Raw genomic sequence first — 18,494 nt, forward strand, 5'->3', positions numbered from 1 at the left:
ATTACATCTGCCAAGCAGCTCTAGGGTGGCACTTCAGCAGTTTCTGGGCTCTTTCGACAAGCTTTAAATAGCTCACTGAGATCATTGAGAACTGGTGCCAAGTGAAAGGCTTCTTTCTGATGGACCTGCTATTAGAGGCCACTGCATTATAAACCTTCAAAGATTTCCTTAGCCATAAAATAATTCTGAATGCAGTATCAAGAGAAAAGCTCCAACATGCCATAAATACAATTTAGAAGATACATTAAAAAAACCAAAGGGTGGGTCCACTAGTTTAAATGGCATATGAATTTAATGGTAATGTCACAAACTAATGGACAAAAAAGAATATCCCTGGAACCAAAGGGCTCCAGCATTGCTCTGAGAGGAACCTTTAGCGGTATTAACTTACTTACCTTACCACACTCAGTCTCCCAGCTGCATAATAAAGTCGGAAAACACCTTGATTCTGAAAACACCTCCAAGATGGCATCTAGGATTGATTTGGTGGCCTGAGCATTCTTTCCCAAGCCTCACGTAAACATATACCAAATGATTTTAGAGCTCTCAGGGGCTTGTTTTCTTTTGTTTCTTATTGCTTTAGTAGTTGTTTGTTATTGTTGTTGGTTTCTTAAGTTAATTATCGTTGTGGCTTTGTTTTGTTTGTTTGTTTGTATTTTGAGACAGGATTTTTCTCTGTGTAGCCCTGGCTGTCCTGGAACTCACTCTGCAGACCAGGCTGGCCTTGAACTCTCTCTGCTTCTCTCTCTGCCTCTCTGCCTCTCTGCCTCTCTGCCTCTCTGCCTCTCTGCCTCTCTGCCTCTCTGCCTCTCTGCCTCTCTGCCTCTCTGCCTCTCTGCCTCTCTGCCTCTCTGCCTCTCTGCCTGCCTCTCTGCCTGCCTCTCTGCCTCTCTGCCTCTCTGCTTCTCTCTCTGCCTCTCTGCCTCTCTGCTTCTCTCTCTGCCTCTCTGCCTCTCTGCTTCTCTCTCTGCCTCTCTGCCTCTCTGCCTCTCTGCCTCTCTGCCTCTCTGCCTCTCTGCTTCTCTCTCTGCCTCTCTGCCTCTCTGCCTCTCTGCCTCTCTGCCTCTCTGCCTCTCTGCCTCTCTGCTTCTCTCTCTGCCTCTCTGCCTCTCTGCTTCTCTCTCTGCCTCTCTCTCTCTGCCTCTCTTTCTCTGCCTCTCTCTCTGCCTCCCACTAGAATTAAAGGCATGTGCCACCACCAGGCTTGTTGTTTTTATGGCTGGGTCTCCTACTCACCATATTGCCTATACAGGCTTTGAACCTGCGTTCCTCAACCTCCTGAATGCTAGATGTGTCACCATACACAGATATGATATGTTTTAGAATCTCTAGTTCACAAGCACATCACTCCAACACTCCTATCCCATCTCCAACCTTACTTTACAGAAGGAAGAATGGATGTGTGAATTACTTCCAGGGTCAGAGGAAAAGCTGGAAGCAGCAAAGATGCAGATTACAGATGCTCCACTGCTGCTTCCCCACTGGGCCATGTAACCCTGCTTTAAGGACTCACAGGCCCTGCTAGTTTTCTCATCAGTTACAGCCATGTTCTTTATTGTTACTTATGTTGTTTTTTAAAACAGCATATAGTATGTTAGACGCCATTTTGACCTTTTTGAACAGCATGATTTTTTTTTAGTTCCCTTCCCCTTGTCTCCCCAACTCTCTGCTATCCCTGACCACTTTGTCTTCTTTCTGCCTAGCCTTCTTCGATCCTGCTTCATTTCTTCATATCACCCTCTCTCAAGTCCTTTCTGGATTTTTGGACTTTACTCACACATAACCCATTTACATATATGCATGTGTGCACTATAACCTATAACTCACATATGAGAGGGAACCTGCAGGTGTTGTCTTTAGCCACAATTTTTATAATAGCTTATCAAGTGACTTAAGAAACTTGTTATCACAAATTACCATAATTTTCATGTCAGTTCAAAATTAGGAAACGTTTTAACACATTTAATTGGACAGAATGCTAGGGATAGGGAGTGGAATGAGTGACTGATGGCAGAGAAGAAAGCCCAGAATATTCCGGACTCTCCACTCTGGCCCGCCCGGCCAGAGACCTTCTACTTCTTTAGATCTTCCATCCCTATTCCTGTCCTTCTTGTCAGTTCTCGGCTTCTTTCCTTCTTGCTACCCAACCCACCATCTCTTCTGGGCTCCTCTAGCAGCTAACTGCCCTCCTTTCCCCTTCTTTGTTTTGTTTTGTTTTTACTAGCATTCTGAGAGCCAGGAAACAAGATGCCCACACATGTTGAAATCAGAAATAATGTACTGGGACAAGAAGTAATCCAAGATTCCCACTGAGGAAAGCGGCGAGCTTGTGTGCTACCTGCCAGCGGCTCTGTTGCCAGTTGAATCAAAGGACGAGGCTGTCAGTCTCTCTGACTATAGAATCTTTGCTTGGTTTCAAAGGCAACATTGCTTGAGTTTCTGTCCTGACTTTGCCAACGGCCTCTCTGCCACCAGACGTTGGCTAATTCTTAGTCCACAGAGGCTGTAATGGTGACATAGTGAAACCAATGTGCCAGGAACAGGTCAAAAGGAGGTCACTCTCCTGAGCGGCATCTCTGATGAGAACCTTCATAGTGTTAGACATCTGTGACCCAGCCAAGTAGCGGTGGCCGGGTCATTGCTATATATAGAAATAACAAGAGGTGGGCTGAGGATGTGAGCTTGACAGAGGTGGAATCTGATCTTTTAGACTTTGATAAGTGACACAAAACCTGGAAGAAAGCACACCGAGTGTCAGGGAAAAAAAAAATGGCACTGTCCTCACAGAAACAGGTACAATGGAAGGAGCTTGGGCGACCTAGGTCTTGATAGGCTATGTCTTCTATATCCTCGGACATTAAATTACAAGCACCAGACCATTTATCTTGAAAATAAATTATCTACTGTCACTATTATTCGAGGGCCCTCATGGGTATTTGTTCCTTACTACACCCTTTTAGGCCACTCTTCATGAACTGCTCTGTACTCTGGGGGAGATGGCTCCCTTCTACCCCACAATGCCTTCAGAGGGCTGGCTCTCACACATGTGCTAAAGGTGAGCTCTCCTGTGCCTGCAGGCTTCTCATCTGTGAGGGTGGAGCTTGCAATTTGGCTCATCATTGGCGCCCCAGTCACATGTCGTGTGCACATGTTCACTTTATGTTTGAATAAATGAGTAAACGCGGGTCTTTGTGTCTTCTGTGCTATGGTCTCTTCTCCTACTGAACGGAGTACTGCAACCATACTCCAAGACAACACAAAGGCCCAAGAAGAGGTCCCTAACAGAACTGACAAAAGCCACCCTCGGCAGGGACCAACAGTGGTCCTTCTTCTCCTAGGGATAAGTAAAGCAGCCCAGGCCATGTAGGTATAGGCTTAGCTTCCAGTGGAGAAGGCAGTGCCCAGACAGATCACAATGACTTTAGAAATCCATCTTCTACTGTGATTAGAACCAAAAGAAATAAAGAGGATAGTCTAGTAGGTCTAGCTTCCAAAGCCTAACAGGATCGGCTGGTATTCCATACCATGGCCCCAGAGCACCATGGGAGTTGTTCCTATGTACATATTATTGAAGCATCAGTTTCCTAGAGACCTGATCAGGAATTTTAGGCTCTGCACCATGAAACTATCTTATACCTTTCCTGAACGCTAATTCAATTTCAACAGGGGAAAAAAAAAAAAAAGGAACAGCTGGCATTTTCCTTGATCGCACTGAACAAAACCGGAAATACTTTGTGCTTCTGAGACTGGGGGAAGGGTAAGATGAGCTGCTAAGCCTTAATGGGTCCTTAAGCAAACAGGCCATGCAGCCACAGGGAAAGCGTTGAGGAGGCTGTGTCTTCATTATGCCTCTTTTTAAAGACCTATAAGACTTTTAAAAGAACCACATGAATTCTGTTTTTAACTTGCATAAGAAGCCTGCAGTTAATTTTTATGAGCATATTTCAAACCCCTGCAAAAGAGCTTTGCTAAAATCCCGGACAGAGCTTCAGCAGCAAGCTTTAAGGGGCTCTTAAAAAAAATAGACATTTTTATTTCCCTTTGTACATTTTCCCCGAAAAGCCAGGGCATATTTGGGTAAATAATATTTAAAGGACAGCAAATCTTGTTTAATGACCCTCCCTTGGAAAAAGCCAGCATTGAAGGACCTTTCCCTGACTTTTACTGTTAGGTACAAACCTTCAAAGGGAAGACTAACGGACCTCGGCTTAAGACTTTTCTCAGTTTGGGTAAGTGCTGTTGAAACACATTATAAAACACCTCCAGTTTGTATTCACTTCCTCTCTGCCCTGAAAGGCTTGGTCCATCTCTGAGTTTCTGTTTCTATTCCTTCAGTTGGCCTAGGTATGGGCGGCAACCTTCATGAACCTGATAGGCCCTGACTTGATCTGTGTTTACATGTAAACTAATCAAATTTAAGAAATGAACAAACAAAAACCCCTCTGCCGTATAATTAATGAGCATACCTAAAAGTGGAATAACAGTGTAAGTAATTCTGATGTTCCCTCCAAATATCTATAGGGCACTAAAGTTATCAGGACGGAGCAGGCTGTTCCCATGACAAGCCGACCAACTGACAGCATAAAGGACCTAGCCCTAGGAGTTGAAGGCAGATGGTTTTCTTTTCTTTTCTTCTCATGTTTTTCTGTAGCCTGAATTCCACCATTCTCTCTCCTTCCAAAAAGTAGAAGGCCCAAAATGTGCCAATGTACCAGCTGCTTTTAAAAACCGGCATGGGCATTTCTAAACATCCCGCACTCTCCAGGGACAGTACACCAGGATGGCGCCAGGCCCAGCAGAGTATAGATTCAAGAGTAGGAATGAGCACAGTGTTTTGGGCAAGAGTCTGTTGGGGTATTAGGCCACAGCAGCTGGTCATCAGAGAAGACCCTGGGCTTGGTGCTACAAAAACTGTTCAGAGTTCTTACTATCACCTCTAGACCCTACCATCTTCCAGACACTGGAATCCAGCCCTCCTTGTCCACCACCCCAGAGGTCCAAGCCCTAACTGGAAACTGGTTAACAATTGGCCAGAATTGAAATTTATATATATATTCCTACAACAAAAGTAGTCACCTCTTGACTAAAAAAGTATGTATTTCATATATATAAAGTATATACTATTTCATATATATACTAGCCCTACAACAAAAATTACACACACACATACACACACACACACACACTAAACCCACAACAAAAGTAGCCAATCTCTTTTTTCTTGTCTACTCTGAAGTGTGAGGACTAAATATAAATACCCTTTTAATCATAATATTATTCCCAGAATGGAAGGAAAATTTATTTTAGGATTTGGAAAGAAGGAGCTTGTTAAGTGTCTCTGAAGAACCAAATTTGGAAGCAGGTCATGAAGATTTACCAGAACTCAAGATTTCACTACTTCTGTGAAACCAACCATGTAGACTGCAGATGTGCCTGGGGAAGTGGACAGCTTCTTCTGTGGAAGAGCTTACAGACAGAGAGCTAAGGGATCATGGGAAATGCAGCACCATTCCCCCCTTCAGCCTGAGTGAAAGAAGTGACAGAGCAGAGCGTGCTATCCATGCACACAAGCTTCATGCCAAACACATAAAACCCTGTTTATACATTTTCCAAGCTTGTATCTCTCAACAACTGACTCTGTTAAGAGTCCTGGAGCCCAAAAATATCTCATGTAATCTATTCCACTTTCTCACCTGACAGATGAAAAGCCCAAGGTCCAAAGAGATAAAGTAACCCCTCCATGTTCATCAGTGTTTGCTAGTTGTCCAAAGATATAACAGGCCGAAATCCAGCCATCTGCGTGACATGTCACAAGGAGGCCAACCAGAGCCAGTGTACTTGGACCTTGACAATTTCCTTCCATTTCCTCAGTTTCCTCCTTTATAAAACTCTTTGGGGATGGCTATGAGAAGCCAAAGAAAAAATAAAGCATTAAGCATGTTGCCTGCCTGGAAGCTGGTTACTATCAACAAAAACATCTATAATAGGTGTTATTGTTCTTACATCTGCTGATAGCATAATGGTTTATGAAATTATGACATCAAGAATCAAAATAACTTTAATAATTATTATTTTAACAACAGTATGCCCAGCATTTCTTGAATATATGCCTGCATATTTTACTAGCTGCTTTAAAGGCATTGTCTCCCTCAAGTCTCTCAATTCTACACCCAGAGAAGCTCACAAATCCCCTTGACAGTCAATAAAAGGTGCTCTTAGGATATGAGTATAGGCCTCACAGCCTCCTGAGTGTCTGAGGTTAAGCCAGATAAAAACTCACTTCGTGCAGATGACGGTAAAATAAAGAAAATGAAAATATGTTATTTTACAGAGTAAGGTCCTGGAGTCTTTTTCCAAACTAAAAAAAAAAAATATAAAAGGCTTCATTTTAAGAAAGGATATCAATCACTTCACTTAACCAAGTCATACTGCTATAATAAATGTCATGGCTGAGTATGAGGTCATTCCGTGTCAGCCTAATACCTCCTTTAACAGAGAGCTAGAAGTCAGTCCTACCATCCAAAGATTTATCTCTGGTCTACACTAAAATTGGTCGGCTTTTCTATTGATTATTTGAGGTACAAAAGTTGAGAATTGGCTGCTTTTTATTTGATGTGTCCCTTGTATCCATCAAACTTGCTTGAGTGTTATCTGCTATTTAATGTAGCTTGAAACTTCTAAGTCTGACTTCCACAATGATTGGGTGCACGTCATCTATTTGAACACTGGTCAATGGTATTCTATTAGTATTTGAAGATTTTCTGAGATTTTTACTTATGCACACTGTTAACCAAGTTAATTTTATCTACTCCACCCCTAGAGATAAGATAGGAGTTGGAACATGCAGGAGAGATATTGTTTAAGGGTTCTCAAACAATTCTCAAAAAGTCATGTCATCAATGAAAAGGCCTTCGTGTTGCAAAATGTGAGAAGGAGGGTGCCTTACATTGTGAAATCTACGAGGATCTCACTTTTCTGGAACTCCCTGACATCTGAGCCCTTATGCTGCTGGAAATAATCCAAGAGCACCATAAAATTAGGGCTGGTCCTGTCTAAACTGAGTCCAGATCATTTCAAAGTGAGTCAAGGCAGGGAAATAAATATTGAACCTAGTTAAATGTTGCTTGAGATTATGCTTGGCACTGCGTGTCCAGCCTCTGATTTGCTCTTAGGTTACATGGTTCTTTCTTTCTTTCTTTTTTTTCTCAAATGGGTATGCCAGGGTGGATTCCTTCAATGGTAGCAATTATGTGCAATCGCAGTTGCATTTCTGACACATTTAGTGAAATGAAATATAAAGATTTATGAGATGGCATAGGATGCATAAGGTGTCCAAGGTCTCAGTTTCATGCTCTTTGACTCCACCCTGAATCCCATGTCCCTGTCCCTTTCCTCCTCTGCTTACTTAAACTAACCTCCTTTTCTTTTATTTTCTTCCTTCCTTTCTTTCCCTCCTTCTTTTCCCTTTTTTACTTCCTTTCCCTTTTTCCTTCTGAAGGCAATGCCTGTAAATTCTGAATGCACAGTTGGAAGGAAGACTCAAGAGAACCCAAGGAGAAGTTCTAATGATCTGTGGCTTACCCAAGCCCTGCTCTAAGCCACACACATAAAAACTGGGTATTTCTCTTTAAGACAAATAGCTGAAATGACCAATTGTTCCTTAAAAGCCTTGTGGAGCAAAGGGATCAGCACACATGTGCTATGTATAGACAATCTAGACCCTGCTGATTCTGCTCCTTTGGGAGCTGAAGGTCCAGTCTATCAGTGCCTCAGGATAGATGTTACATGTTCTTTGCTGCTCTTTTCTCCAGCAAGAGGGAGACACATCCAGGGTCAAGTTTAACCTCACTCAATATCTTTGGCTTCTTAATATCCCTAGCCTAGCCAGACATGGAGCAGTATTCTGACCTAAGAAAAGCCTGTAGGGCCAGTCATGTTTACACATACCCCTAACTTGCACTGTCATATTTCCTGACCCAGAACAATTGACCTAATCTATAATCTAGGGGTATTAACAATTCCTACCTGGAAATACTGCTTCATAAAGGCAGTTACACAATCCAATGCTTAGATCAACCCCCTCATAACACACACACAGAGTAAACAGTAAGTGGTAGAAATTATAAAAATTCCCTAAGTGCCAAATCACTTCTTTCTCTGAAAGACTTGAAGACTAAGCACAATCATGACCATAGTCCTCTGCAGACCTTGTATACAACTGAAAGTGGCCCAAAGGCATTGGAAGAGGTGAAAAAATAATTGGAAGGTAGATGTGGAACCCACGCACCAACCCATCAGGTGAGAGGACCTTGCTTACCAAGACACACAGCTGTTTCCTGGGTTACAATGATGAAAGCTCAGGCTTTGAGCAGTTTCTACATTGCAAGGTGGGGCCCTGCTCAATTTTAGAGTATCAGCCCTTTCAACCAGCTCATACCTTGAACACATAGACACAATAGTGTACAGATTAAATCCCACTAGGAAAAAAAATCAATAAGAAATATCTGTTTCACAAAGTACCAGACTTAGACTGTCTTGTTGTCAAGAACTATTCAATCCAATGCAAGTCCAGGAACCACAATTTGCATGTGTAAAATGATTTACAATTCCCAGAGCACTTCATCCATGCACTTTATATTATTCAAGACTTCTCCAGACCTCTCAAGGTCAGTATTATGATCTCTGTTGTATAGACAAACCAAGGCCCAGAAAGTTTTAAGACAAATCTTATCTCTTTGTCTTATGCCTTCTGTCCACATGGTTGTTATATACTATCCTTTCTCCACCAGTCAGCAATTAACCCCTCAACCCTTACTACCCATGACTCAGTACTCACCTATCAGGTGTGTCTCTTGTTAGAAATACACCCAGTTTGTGGGCCGGAAGAAAGCAGAGAGTTAAGTGAGACTTGAGACATATGTAGTTTTAAAATATAGTTAGGACTGTATACCTCACACAAAAGAACCCAAAGGAAAGAAAGTAAGTTCAAGAACTTCGGGAAGATTTTCACTCTTCTAGCTTTTGGAAACATTCTTGACACAAAAGGCAATGTCCTATGTGATCTCACGAGTATTAAGACCATAGTACATTAAGAATATGCCTCCTAGACATCAAGCACAAAATGATGATCTCAAAAAAGTATAAAATAATGGGGAATTTACAACTAAAGGCAGACTGGTTTTTTTCCTAAACTCTACACTCTCATCCACTATGAATTATTTTTGTCCTGTTTTTAGGAGGACCGCAATGCCCCTCTTCTTGTATGAAAGTCCTGAGCTTCTCAAATGAGCATTGCCAACGAATACAGGAAGAACAGAACCAGTAATGTTGATTTCATCCCTCTTTCCAACTAGAAAGTGAAGAAGAATCAATGACTCCTGGTAACCAGAAACAGATCATTTACCAAAGAAGGCATGAAGTAAGCATAGTTCTGAATGGATTATTACAAAATAACCTTCATGGCCCTTCCCTCGACCTGAAGCTGTGAAGCTACAGGGGGACATTAAGAATGAGCCATAGTCATTGGACAAAGCCTTCCAGAAAGCCCAGTTCCTTAACTTTACAGCACACAAACAGCAACTTGCTAAGGTATCAGCTACTTGGAGGAACAGGAGAGGCTCTCCATTTGAGGACATGTTCCAAAATGTCTGTCTTCACATTCTGCCCCAAACAAGGCAGGTTGTTCCCTTCAAGGAAAACCAAGCCCCTATCAACACAACATAGTCACTGAACAGACTGAGTAGATGGAGCTCCCTGGAATCAATCACTGGACTACACTTGAGGTTAACTGGAGCATGCCCAATGACGTTTGTAAATCCAAAGATATGATCCCATTAAGCTCTCTGAATAAATCAGCCCACCATTTGCCAGTAGTGTTTAAAATGTTTAGTTGGTTGAACTAGAAAGCTGTTGGCACTGTAAGTCTGAAGGTGACCAATGGAGTACTCTGCTGATGCCAAGGATAAGATGCCAGAGCTGCTCTAGAGTTAATCTGTCAAAACAGAACATCTGTCGGAGAGCTGATAGGTCTCTAGATGGCACATGGTCTCCTGCTACCACTATAGCATTTCTCTGGTACCTTAGAGAAGTAGAGAAAACTACAGTACCTTGAACTTGAGGTAGTGCTGAGGTGACCACAACAGGAACCTCCTTTCCTGGAAGCTTGACAGATTTCCTCCCACAGTCTTCCTCTTCTCTAGAGGAGCATGATGAAGCACAGGTGTTAGAAGTCAGAGTAACAAGGTTGAATTCCACCTCCTCCCATCAACAAGATGACTTTAAAAAAGGCATTTGACCTCCCCAATCCACAGGCTCAAACAAAAATAAATAAATAAATACAGTTGTCACATAGCCCAACATGTTGTTTTAATGACTGACTGGCATACATGATAGAGAGGCTGAGCACAGTGCCTAACTCCTAGTCAAAATTAAATTGAAATAGATTTAAGTCTCCCTTTAAATCCCATGTCTTTCCTACATGTACATATGGACTATATGAACATCCTTCCCTAGTGTCCTGGCTGATTGTCCCTTTACTAGTTTGAAACCCATTTCAACTGTCATATACATAAGATCCCCAGTCACAATCCATACAGGCTTCATTTGCTGCCCTTCGGGGTCATGTGTTTTCAATAGAAGGTTGGCATGCCTCAAGGGAATTTCCACATAAAATGGTTTATCTGCAGCTATAGAGAGAAATAGTGCACAGAAAGAAAGGTAGGAGGATGGAGGGCTCACTCTCAACGTGAGTCAGCTTTGAGATAAGTTGCAAGATGATTTTGCAGGGCTGTAGGCTAGTGCTGAAGGGGATCTAGTATTATCAGATAGAAGCCAGGATGTGAAAAGATCACACTCGGAGTACTCAGTAGCTCAAAGCAATAATGCTGTGGGGACATCTCTAGCACCTGCGACCTCTGGCAAAGGATAACTGAGCCAACATAAGATTCCTCTCCTTCTTTTCACATGACCAAGAGTATGGACCATCTGGAGATGACTGGATAAGGTTATTCTCTGCAGTTTTCTGGAATCAGTGCAGCCACACTAATAATCTCTCTGTCCTTCCTCATCTCCCATGGATCTGCTTATACTCATGTTCTCCCTACCTCCAGGTCTGAAAGAAGAATGCATAGAACAAACCCCAAAGACTATGAAGACATGAGTAAAGCAGCAGTTTTCAACCTATGTGTCAAAACCCCTTTGTGGGGGTGGTCTCTTAAGACCATCAGAAAACACAGAAATTTACATTATGATTTGTAACGTTAGCAAAGTGACAGTTAGAAAGTAGCAATACAGCCGGGGGCGGTGATGGCACACGCCTTTAATCCCAGCACTTCGGAGGCAGAGGCAGGCGGATTTCTGAGTTCGAGGCCAGTCTGGTCTATAAAGTGAGTTCCAGGACAGCCAGGACTACACAGAGAAACTCTGTCTCAAAAAAACAAAAACAAAAAAATAAAAAGTAGCAACACAAATAATTTTATGATTGGGGGTCACCACAACATGCGGTGGTTTTTTAACAGTATTAACACTTTACCAGCATTAGGAAGTTGAGAACCACTGATGTAGAGAGTGAGACTGGCCAAGTATATTGAAGTATGTTCTTGGGGATAACAACCAGACTTACTACCAAGTGTCCATATCATTTGCTCTCTGAAAACAATTGTCCTTGTACTTCCTGTAAGCAGGTTTTTTTTTTTCCCCCAATCTTCTACCCAGACCACCTTGCAGCTGGAAACACAACCTTACATAGAACTTAGACCCCCAAAATGACTTAAGTGTGAGAGGAACTAATCAAACATTCCAAAACCATAACAGTTTCTTCTGATAAATGTGAATGGCTGCCCTTTCCTACCACCCATCCAGCAGACAGCCTGCTGAGGGTTCAAGTACCCGAGGAAGGGTCTTGGCCTGTTGCAATGAATTCACTGTGGCACAAAGCCCTGCCCATTCCTCCATTCCTGTGTGTCCTGGGCATTTAACAAGTGTTGTTAATGATGATGGTGCAACCCTTTCAGCTTGGATCTGTCAGGGTCCCCAAGGCACGCAATGATCCCCTGAGAAGCATATATTATCCAAAGCTTTCCCTTTTTCTTAATTACATTGTACTAATGTTCTTTTTCCACTGGATTTCTCTCTGCCAACTCCCACATTCAGCCAGGCTTCACTGTGGGTTGGATTTACATAAAAGACCAGCAAATTATAATTGTGATGATTGATCACCGAAGTTTCCTCGGGTTCAGATTGTTTCCTAATGTGGGTCATTTTTCATCATAAAGACTCTGCTGATAGTGATGTCATTTCCATTGCTTGAATTTCAAGGCAGTGGCCACATATCTCAGAGTCTAAATGACTGTCTATAGGGCAGCAAAAACACATCCTTATCAGTTTAAAGCAGTTGCTGCCTTACTCAGGGGGACAAAAAAAAATGAGAAGAGGGGCCTTCTGAAGCTCATCAAACAAGAGCTTCAGGAATCGGAATCTGCATCTGTAGCCGGTGAGGTGCAGGGTGAGGAGGGAGGTGGGCTGGCAAACCTGTTTCTGTGTGAAGCTGTGTGGCAAGTAAGCATTAGATAAAAACCACAAAGTCAGATTTGACAGAAAATAAGCCGCACTGCTGATCCCTGGATCCCTCAGATACCCTCCTCCACAATCCTGGCACTGTGATTCCATGGCTAGATTAATGAGAAAGAATTGAAATCACTTTTGAAGAGCTCTGGATAGAAACCCATCTTGCCAGAAGAGCCAATAAATGTGCCTCTGGCTGAGTGATGGGGTTTGGGATGGAGCTGGAACATGACCTTGATTTTGTGTTTGTGAAGCATGTATTTGAGATGGAAGGATGTTGAACGTGTATTTAAAACACGTAGCTGTGTCATTATAGCCCAAGGCTTGAAGATTCAAAGCAGTGTAAGTAAGCTGTGCCCCAGCAAAAAAGACAACCTGAGTTCTGGCATTTGCCTCTAGTCACATTCCAGTAGTGCATCCCCCAGGGATGCTCTAGGACATTCAGCAGATGTTAAAGTTTGAAAATTCTCCAGCCTTGCCTTCTACAGCCTTTCTCATTTGGCCCAGCAAGTTTCCACCCCATCTTATTTTGAAAAAAAATGGTAAACTTGGAGAACAGTTGAAGAAACAGCACTATAGCACACAAATCCACTTAAATGCATATACTTGCTTTTTATGTGTCATGTGTAATTCATGTACGCACATGTACATGCTCGCCTATGTATGTACACACAAACACAATTTATATTTAGTTATCAGAGAATTGTTTGCCTTGTCTTTATGACATTCTAAAGACTCTAAAAAGAACAAAAAGTATTATCCTCACTCCAAAGACACAATAATCATACTCAAGAAGCTGATAAAATAGTGTTCTATAATACAGACTCCTTTTCCCAGTTTTTCAGTTATTGTTTCCATAGTTTCAGGTAGAATATGTGTATTTGTATGTGTTTCTGAGTGTGTATATGCATGTGTTTTCTTTTTTTATATATATATTTTATTTACACTTCAGATGCCATCCCCTTTCCCCATTCCCCCCCCCCTTAGAAAACCCCTATCCCATGCCCCCTTTTCCTTTTTGCATTTATACATTTTTTTAAATAATGTTAATCATAAGCGTTATAAGTTTGGAATTGTTCAGTCAGAGGTGTAACCCACTGACCGACCTAGATATAACAACTATCTTTGACTGGTGGAGATACATGAATATCTGCCTCCCTGTCTCCCCCCTCTTTCTCTCTTTCATCACCTAGCTTCTCCTATCCTTCTTCTCCTCCTCTTCTTACTCCTTTTCTTCCTCTCAGTACTCCTCCTACCTTAGTTCCTCCTACACATCACCCTTCCTGTTAAAATGAAACTTTTCTCTCAAAATACAATTAGAGCATAATTATGCCAATTTGTACCAGTGAGGTACAAGATAGTCCTAATACCCAGTCCATCATTTTGTTAACTAACCAGCACCTCTGTCATCTATCCTAACTAAAACATTTAGTTCTGAACCTGGCTTTAGGATGAATGTCAGCTGACGACCATTCACTCAAATCTTTTCTCTTACGGTAAATAGCTATAAGTTTTCAACCCCTTCAGAAATCCAGAATGAGTGAGTTAACTATAATTGTGGGAAGCACAAAGCATAGCTTCTAAAACTTAGCCAATTTATAGAGACCTCTGAACACCTGAAAAGCCCCTATACTACCGAACATTGGAGCATCAAATCTTCAGCCTTCTGGCCCAGAATCATCTGACAGACCTTGGTGATGCAGGATTATTAAGGACTGATTACTCTGTCTAGGCAGATATAATCAGTCGACTATTCTGCATGTGTGTCCTTTTCTGGACAGTAATTTGTCTGTAGATGGAGAGAGGCAATTCTTGCCTAGTGGCTGTTACCACACAACTGGAGTAACTCCAAGGATGCTCAATTTCTTCTTAGAATCCACGACAGGAAGCTGTCAGGAGCAGACAGGTCTCTAATCAATATGAACATTAATATATAAATATTTGTAGCATCAGTTCTATGGACTTCTGATGTTTTGAAAACCAACTATCCATGTAAGGTAACCTGGACTGTTTTCTGTTAACTCCTCTCAGCTATTTCTAAGTAAAATATGGAAAGCACCCTAACAATAAACTCAAAAATATGAATTTGCTATAGTCCCTTAACTCATAGGTTAACCGTCCCAAATCAGTTAAAAAAGTTAAAAAAGGGCTGGGTCTAGGCATTGTATTCCTAAATGTGTTATACAGGCACAATGCCCATGAGTGTATCAATATTCATCTCATTTTTATATTAATAAGAGGCTCGTACCAATGAAAACCTTAAATTTGAGATCAAAGTAAATTTTGTACCATTTAAGAATTTATAACTTCGTCTTGATAATAATTATACAGATTTCTACCAGTAGGTTATGGCTATGCAGTAAGTCCTAGCTAATCCCCCCTGTTCCAACAAAACCACTACTTGTCTCTAGAAAGACAGACCATTATTAACCACATTAGTCCCCAAGCTCAGGGAATAGGGGCGCTGACTCTTCTTTAACTTCTTCAAGCTGATTAAGGGCGTTGAGATTTTAGAAGAGGGGTGGGGGGAGAGTAAGTTGATAAGCCTCTGATGCCGTGTCTTCACTGAATCCAGATGGAATTCCAGGACATCAGAGGTTTGGGCAGGTCTGCTCAGTATGCTTGCTTGATGAGTAGATACACCAAGGCTGTGTATTCTGCAATATACAATTCTCAGAACAAGTTTTAGTATCAAGAAAAAAAAAAAAAAATCCCACCCCCCAGGGGGCTGACATTTTTTTTTAAAGATGTTGGTTCTGAAGACTTTTTTTTCCCCCCCGCTTCTTAAAATTGGTTGTAGTATTTACGTTTCAGATTTTATCCCCTTAGCCTACTTCCTCCCACCACCCAGAAACCTATCCCATCCCCCTCCTCATGCTTCTATGAGGCAGTGACCACACCTACCCCCCTCACTATCCCCTCCCTGCCCTCACATCCCCCCCCCACTGTGTGTTCATTCATTCATTTTTCATTTTTTTTTTTTTTTATGGGACCAAGAAACTCCTCTCCCACCTATGTCTGACAGGGCCATCCTCCCCTACATATACCTCTGGAGTCTTGGGTCCCTCCCTATTTGTTCCCAGGCTGGTGGTTTAGACCCTGGGGGGATCTGGTTGTTTGGTATTGTTGCTTTCCACCTGGGGGTCAATAACCCTTTCTGCTCCTTCAGTCCTCTCACTAAGTTCTCCATTGGGAAACCCCTGATCATATCAGTGGTTAATTGTGAACATTGTCCTCTGAATGTTTTAGTCTTTGGCTGACCTCTAAGGAGACAGCTATATCATGTTCCTCACATTATGCACTTCCAGCCATCCACAACAGTGTTTAGATTAGGTGGCTGTACATGGGGTGAATACCCAGGTGGAAAGGTCTCTTGATGGCCCCTCCTTCAGTTTCTGTTCCATGTTTTGTTTCCCTATTTGTTCCCTTGAGCATTTTTGTTTCTCGTTCTAAGTAGAACTGAGGCATCCCCTCTTGGTCTTCCTTCTTCATGAGCTTCATGTGGTCTGTGGGTTGAGTCTTCGCTAATCCAAGCTTTTGTGCTAACATCCGTGGAGATATGTTTGTGTAACTATCTTCTTTTGGGGTTTTTGGAAGATTACTTTCTTGCTTTTTCTAGGTTGTAGTTTCCCTCCTTGTGTTGGAGTTTTCCACCAATTATTCTTTGAAGTGGTGGATTTGTGTTGAGATACTGTGTAAATTTGGACTTGTCATGGAATATTTTGGTTTCTCCATCAATAATGATTGAGAGTTTTGCTGGGTATAGTAGTCTGGGCTGGCATTTGTGTTCTCTTAGGGTCTGTATGATATCGGCCCAGGATCTTCTGGCTTTTATGGTCTCTGGTGAGAAGTCTGGTGTAATTCTTATAGGTCTGCCTTTATATGTTACTTTGCCTTTTTCCCTTACTGCTTTTAGTATTTTTTCTTTGTTTTGTACATTTGATGTTTTGACTATTATATGGCAGGAAGTATTTCTTTTCTGGTCTAAACTATTTGGAGTTCTGTAAGCTTCTTGTATATTTATGGACATCTCTTTCTTTAGGTTAGGGAAGTTTTCCTCTATAATTTTGTTGAGGATATTTACTGGTCCTTTTAGTTGGGAGTCTTCCCCCTCATCTATACCTATTATCCTTAGGTTTGGCCTTCTCATTGTGTCTTGGATTTCTTGTATATTTTGGGTTAGTAGCTTTTTGTATTTTGCATTTTCTTTGACAGTTGTGTCAATGTTTTCTATGGTATCTTCTGCACATGAGATTCTCTCTTCCATCTCTTGTATTCTGTTGGTGATACTTGTGTCTATGACTCCTGATCTTTTTTTTAGGTTTTCTATCTCCAGGGTATTGTCCCTTTGTGATTTCTTTATTGTTTCTACTTCCATTTTTAGATCCTGCATGGTTCTGTTTAATTCCTTTTCCCGTTTGGTTGCATTTTCTTGAAATTCCTTAAGGGATTTTTGTGTTTCCTCTTTAAGGGTTTCTATCTGTCTACCAGTGCTCTCCTTAAGTTCTTTGAGAGTGTTATTTATGTCTTTCTTAAAGCCCTCTATCATCATCATGAGAAGTGATTTTAATTCTGATTCCTGCTTTTCTGGTGTGATGGGGTGTTCAGGGCTTGCTCTGATGGGGGAGCTGGGTTCTGATGATGCCATGTAACTTTGGTTTCTGATGCTTACATTCTTGCTCTTGCCTTTTGCCATCGGGTTAACTCTAGTGCTGCCTGTACTTGCTGTCTCTGACTGAAGCCTGTCTTTCTAGTTATCTAGCTTGTGTCTGATCTCCTAGGGGTCCAGATGTCTCTGTGATCTTTTCCAGCTGCACTGATTACAGTGGTACCTCTAGGATGCCTCAGGATATGGTGCCTCCAAGGTAGTAGTCCAGCTAGGTGTCTGCTGTTCTGGGTGCAGTGTCTCCTCTAGAATATCTCAGGATATGTTGTCTGAAGCTCTGAGTTCATTTGTTCCTCTGTGGATCTGGATTGAGTGGACCTTCCAGTATGTCTCAGGTGGAATCCGGGGTCCACACAACAGCAGACCTGGCAGAGGTCTGATCCAGGCCTCAGATCTGAGAACTAGTTTCTAAGACACTGTCCAAGTTAGAGCGCCTGGGATCCCTGCTTCCTCTGGGTTCTTGGATGTTGGGGGCAGAGCTGCCACCCAAGATCTGCTCAGTGCTCTGGCCCAGACCGGAAGGACTATGCATGTGTTTTCATGAAGACATTCACACGAATCTTTGGGGTCCAATCAAAGATCACTTATTGTATCTAGCTGACATCACTTTTTGAACTTTTAAATTTACTTTTTGTTCTGTGCTATTGAATTAGTGTTAGCAGATTCGATACAAACTAATTATTCCAAAAGTTCATTTCTTAGTATGCTAGTGAAATATCAAGAAGACATAGTACTCCTCTTGACGGATTTTCCACTGAAGAAACAATGAACAACTAAATGACAAGTAGAAGAAATATATTATTTTTAAAATGGGTTAAATAATTTAATATTTAAATAAAAGTGGGAGGCTGTGGAGATGGCTCAGTAGTTAAGAGCAGTAGCTCTTCCAAAGGTCCTGAGTTCAATTCCCAGCAACCACATGGCTCAAAACAATCTGTAGTGGAATCAAATGCCCTCTTCTGGTGTGCCTGAAGACAGCTACAGTGTGTGTGTGTGTGTGTGTGTGTGTGTGTGTACATAATCTTAACAAAATCATCCATTCAAATAGTTTTTAAAAAGTGGGAAGGAAAACAAAACACTCTTTTTTACTGAATAATACCAACTAATAGGTAGGGGCAGGACTTAGAAATGGAGAAGCACTGTTGCATTCCATAGCCCCATGGTGATAACTAATTCAGGCAGGAGTCGCCTGGTGTGGCTGAGAGGATACATGTGAAAGAAAGCAGAAGGGGTGGCTAACAGAGGGGAAAGGGACCAAATGGGGGTG

The 18,494-nt window shown here is 41.9% G+C and overlaps 1 long non-coding RNA gene across 1 annotated transcript in view; it reads right to left on the bottom strand.

The window, feature by feature from the left end:
- LOC143435103 (uncharacterized) overlaps positions 1-18,494 on the bottom strand; it is a 109,273-nt gene that overhangs the window by 57,369 nt on the left and 33,410 nt on the right. Inside the window, exon 2 of the long non-coding RNA XR_013105104.1 lies at positions 10,107-10,195. This is a non-coding gene — a long non-coding RNA (uncharacterized LOC143435103). The remainder of the gene's footprint in view (positions 1-10,106; positions 10,196-18,494) is intronic.

This window comes from Arvicanthis niloticus, chromosome 19, assembly GCF_011762505.2.
Source record: "Arvicanthis niloticus isolate mArvNil1 chromosome 19, mArvNil1.pat.X, whole genome shotgun sequence".
NCBI lineage: Eukaryota > Metazoa > Chordata > Mammalia > Rodentia > Muridae > Arvicanthis > Arvicanthis niloticus.